The sequence below is a fragment of the Hibiscus syriacus genome, unplaced genomic scaffold (genome assembly GCF_006381635.1).
Source record: "Hibiscus syriacus cultivar Baekdansim isolate YM2019G1 unplaced genomic scaffold, ASM638163v2 tig00112231_pilon, whole genome shotgun sequence".
Classification (NCBI taxonomy): Eukaryota; Viridiplantae; Streptophyta; class Magnoliopsida; order Malvales; family Malvaceae; genus Hibiscus; species Hibiscus syriacus.
The window spans coordinates 2,463,642-2,469,641 of NW_024063276.1; positions in this window are offsets into that span (position 1 = coordinate 2,463,642).

Here is a 6,000-nt window from a genome sequence, read left to right on the forward strand (position 1 = left end):
TTTTTTAAACTTATTATACTTCTTTCAAATTTAATATGATTTAAGTTCACATATATTAATTTTATAATATTTTATTTGATTATAGTTTCTGTAACGTCCCGAATCCCGGGTTAGTAGTTTGGGTCAACCCGAGACCCACAATTTGAACCCAAAGGACCCATTAGAATAGTTTGGACTTAATTAAGTTGAGAGTGGGCTTGAGTTGGACACAAAAATTGTGGTGATTTAAGTTAAATTATAAAGCAAAGGGACCAAAAGTGTAATTTATCCCTTGTTATTTTGAAAGCTGAAAACCCCTTCCTTATTTTATGTAATTCATGTATCCACTCCCCCTTATCACCCACCAAGCACTCTTCCTCCTCATCTCATCTTTCTCTTTTCTTCTTCCTCTTTCAAGTGAAAGCTTCAAGGATTTCAATCCTTGTGGGTTTAGATAAGGTAAGAATATTAATCCTCAATCAAAGAGCTTTAATTTAATCCATATTTCTCAAGTTTTAGACTTAGTTCCCAAAAATAGGTTTTAGAGAGGTTTAAGAGAATCAATGGATTCTAGCTCTTTTTTAGTGGATTTAAGTTATAGGAAGTGTTTTTAACTTTAATCCAACCACTTAGTTGAGTTAATAACTCCTTTTCATACCTTTGGTTAGTGAAAGAAGTGGGAGAAAGATCAAGAGCAAGGGAAAAAAGAAATTGCCTCTTGAGTGATTTGAGGACGTTTCTAGTAGCCAAGAAATCAAGGTAACACATTTGTAACTCTTTCATACCTTTTGTGGGTCATTAGAAATGCAATATAGGTTAAGAGTTGAGTTTGAAGCATGTTAAGCATTTACATGGTAGACTTTATGTTTTAGAGTTTTAAACATGTTTAAAGCCTTATTTATGCCCTTTCGTGTTTACATAAAACATTTATAATGATTAAAAACCTCAAAATATCAATATAGGTGAGTTTGAGTACTCAATTCGTGCCCAAATAGGATATTTTTGAGAAAGAGTATTGGTACTGAAAGAACAGTACCAATATTGTTTTTATTAGAGATAAAATCAAAAGTTTTATGAGGGCAATATCGATACACCTTTAAGGAGTATCGATACTGGGGTCCCAGATTCGAGACCAAAGGGACTTGTATCAAAACCATTTTTACAAAATGAAATTTTGGTATCGATACTCTAGGGAGTATCTGTAACGTCATAATCCAGTTAAACCTGAAGGTCCATTAATTACAATGTTACACGGGACTACCGAAATAGTGACCCAAAATTTTCTTTTAAAATTGCTTGTAATCTCTGAAATTTAGACATTCATAAAGTAATATAAAAACATAATAATAATCTGGGTTTATAAATAATGGGGAGCTCCCAAAATACATCCGCAAAATAATACAAAATATTGAGTTTCAAAAGAGTTACGACAGAATACATAACAAGGTCCATAACAGAACATGCCCTTTAAAGATGACTCAAGACATACTCTGAAAGGTCTCTAGAAATATGAATTTACTGAACTAGAATATCTGATGATGATAGTTCCCCACGATCTACTTCCTAAGAACTTGCGCAATGAAACACATTCCGAACGTTGAATTTACGAGTTCAGTGCCTCACTAAAAACTGTATTATACTATATGCATTCACTAAATGAAATGGAAAGTGGAACAGGTATGAGTATACAACTACTAGGTTGTTAATCTATGGCTGACATCATGGTGCGGCTAAGGGATTTTACATATCAGAGCTCACGCACCCCTCTAGCATTGCCAAAGCACCACTGGGTACTATTGGGTGAGATCTGAAATTCTGTATCAGAACGTACACCCATTGATTTACACCATCGAGTCTTGATCTTTAGATATGTCGAAACCTTAAGATTCTTTACCCTAGGTAGGAACTTTTACCAAAAGTTATCGGGTTGAGACACACAACTCTTCATCGTACCATCGAAGCAATGCTTAGAACCAAAAATTATTACCACTTTCGAAAACACGGTCTCAAAGAATAGCACCATCATGATTTCCATACTTACATAAGTACTTTAAGTACCTAGGGCATGTATTCACTGACACCTTATTAAAACTGACCACTAAGCCCTAGAGCCGATTCAACCTAATGCTCTGATACCACTAAATGTAACACACTAAATCTGATTGGGCCTAAAGTGCTACACTGGGCTATCGAGACAATCCTTGATTTCCTAAAACATGTTCATTTTCCTTTAAAACATATTGAATGGTATCATAAGTAAAACATAAATATTTGTTATAAAAACAGATTTGCAAAAATCAGGGCTTTGTTACACATAATTTAAAATCAAATAATACATACCCAAAGTTTAACAACCGAATACATAAGTAAAGTTCTATGAATATATTTGCCCACTAACTACAATACAGTACTCTTAAGGAGATGCTGGAAGTCCTGCCATGATGGTGTTCCACAAAATGCACAAGCTACTAACCTGCCAAAGGAAAACATCCGAAGGTTGAGTTTACAAAGCTTAGCAGTATGGTCGCTAATCTAGAGCAACATAATAATTACATAAACATAAGCATGCTAATACATAATAATAAGCATTAGGTATATGCAAGATCTAGATCAAGTACTACCTACTTAGGGTTCAACATTCTATCACTATAGTTTGAGTTTCATGATTCCTTTAGTTTTCTACTAAGAGCCTAGCCATGAGTATACAAGTATGGGGTCTCTAATCGTAATGCCAAAATGACAGAATGCAATAACCATGATATATAACCAAATATAAAATATAAATATATTTATTGGCATAGCCATAAATACACGGAAATGCCTTAGCACTGGTACTAAAATGTCTCAGTACTGATACAAAAGTGCATTTGCAATGATTCAAAAGTACATTTGCACTGATACTAAAGTGCCTTAGTACTGCAACCACATATATATACATTAGACGATCGTCTTGCATACAAGTAACTCGAGTGTCCTTATCATTTCCCGAAAAGTAACAAAGGCATAAGCCTTATGGAGTCTTACCCCATAAGGATCATATGTTTATCAAACATATATTATTGTTATCTCCTTGATATCTTGTCATTATTTTCATTTACAACATAAGTTAGTAAGGACGCTCCCTCATTTACTAGTATTTATGTCATTTTGTCTCTCTTAGAATGTTATGCAATGGCTTAACAGTATTTAGAGCCTTATGCACTTAAGGAAAATCATATTCATTAATACCCAAGCATATCTAAGGCCCAAAGGCCACCAAAATCTGACATCGCTAACCCACTATTTGCGAGTGTTCGGACCTCTCGCCCTAGTTAGATCTTGAAGTGTCTCGCGCACTAAAATGTCTCCTAGGGCAACCAAGATAACCTAACTATACTCTATTATAGTTAGACTCACTAAAGTGAGGTTATCCTCTCACTAGCTTCCTTCTCGTTCATTACTTAAAGACCCTGTACTCACTTTGACTCAAGAGAAGTCTCTATGTGTTTCGTCGTTCAGCGACAGTTTTGAAGTTTGCTTATCACTTTCTGAAGCACTAGTTGGCTCGATACATGATTCGAGTTCATTTCTGAGTAACGAAACTTTTGTTGTTCTTATCGTACTTCCCTTCGATACCTCATGAATTAGAAGGGACGGCTTACCCCTCTTGGATTCGCTAACGTTCTTGGAGCCCACGCTTTCCGCTATTTCTAAATCTGACTTGTTCATTATACCACTAGTTGGTATATTCCCCCATAATGATCCTCATTCTCAATTATCTGTATGCATGGTCAAGTGAAGATATTTCGACATATTCGCTAAGTATGGTTTCATCTATTGAAATCCAGCTTTAAACACCTTCATTAAAACTTTTTCTAGCGCTTTACACATATTCGGTCTTATTTATGGTCATATTATGGGTCTAGGGCCTCCCGAGCAACATTTTAGGCTAATTTGGATATTTTGGGTAGGGTTTTTGAAACCATATTAGGGTGTTTCAAAGCCATCTTAAGGGGTTTTAAAACCTCTACTGCAAGTTTACATTTTTGGACTAGGGGTTGTGAAACCTCTGTTGAAGATTTACCTTTTTCTTCCGATAAAGCTCTCTCAATCACTCTCAAAACCTTTCCAAGGTCCCCAAATGTTTTATAAAGATTAAGAAAGTTATTTAGGGTCACCTAGCACTATAAAAACACTAGCTTTTTAACAAAAACATCCTTCATGGTAAAAATCAAAGACAAACCATAATATGCCCAATTACTCAAATTTTCAACAAGCATTATGGTTTATGGAAATCACGACACCACAAAAGATTAGAAATACACTACCTTGATGTTACAAACTCGAAATGGACCTTCTTTAGCTAACAATCACCCTCCTCAAGGCTTGGATAATGACAACCCTTCTTTTCTTGCAAAATAAAACTCAGAGCTTGAATCTTCAAAAATGAGGTTGTTAGGGGTTTATTATGATGAAATTGAAGTATAAAAGAGTTCAAGATCTTACCTTGCTATGGAACTTGGAAAGGGAATGAAGTAAGAAGAGAAAAGAAGAAGAGGAAATCAAGAGAAGAGAAATAGGGAATGAAACCCACATCCAAAACATAATAAAACCCCAAAATCAGCTTCTATTTCTCACATGGGTCTAATTACACTTTTGGTCCTTCGTATTTTGTCCATTAATTAAAAAAATACCCTTTTTATAGCTAATTAGGCCCCTAAAACCAACCCAATTAAGCCTAACAATTTAATTTATAAAATTCATGAAGTCCACTTACCTCTCGGGTAAACCCAAAACTACTAGCCAAAATTTGAGGTGTTACAATTTGAATCTAAGATTGAAATGATAATTGATATTTGTTTCTCATTGAGTACAATCTCTATTGTTTTTCATTCCATAACGGAAGATCTTCCTGATGAAAATTATAGAAAGGTATTGGATAAAATGGCTTGAGCAATATCCGGGGGGAAACATGGATTGAATGAGAGAGATGTTCTATTAACGAGTTGAATGTATGATTAGATCAACCGCTTGATCAATATCGTTAACCTGATAAGAGGCCAATTTGTGGGAAGGGATCTGTGGCAACAAGAAACCATTCCAAAATGAAATAGATAAGCCATTTCTCACCTTCTAACAACAACCCATTTGTAAAATTCTCCAAGAACACCATAACTCCTCCAGATAAGTGAGAGATTTGATCTTCAAAGGGACTTATCAAATGAAGAGTTGGGGAAATATTTCGCACGTAAAACAAGTGCCATTAGAGAACCTAGAACCGTGATTAAGTGCCACCTCTGTCTAGCTAACAAGGCAATATTGAATTTGTCAAGATCTCGAAAACTCATTCCCCCATTTTCCTTTAGGTTACATAAAGATTTTCAAGTGCACTAATGGACTAATCTCAAGTTTTAACGTCAATGAAAATTAAAATAATAAAAGTTGGTTTGGTTTCAGAAAATATAAGTTGTTTTTATTTTTATTTTCTTAGAAAATAGAAAATATTGAAAAATATGTTTGGTTGTAAAATTAGAAAATAATTTTCAAAAACTGAAAACAAAAATAAATGAAAATATGAAAACATAAAAAAATGTTTTCAGTATTTTCATTAAATTTATTTTGGAAAAATTGAAAAGTAAGAAAACATGAGAACTAAATTTTTAACTTAACTTACACGAGTTCAAATTCTTATAAAAATAATTTTTTTGACTTAATAGTATATAAAACCCTCCAACTTTTACAAAAAAATCAATATAGTTCCTGAATTTTTTTACACTCAATATAATCCTTAAACTAAACTTTTTTAATAATTTAATTTTATAATATTTTTATATTTAATATATTGTTTTACATTTTATAATTTAAATTTATAAGATTTCTTAATTTTTCTAAAAAATTAAATAAGCCCTCAAACTTTCTAAAAAACAATTAGGCCCTTGAACTTATAAAAAAATCAATTAAGCTCATCTATCACATTATCATCCATCATGTATTGTCATACGAACATCGTGAACTATTATATCAATATTTTAGATTATTATG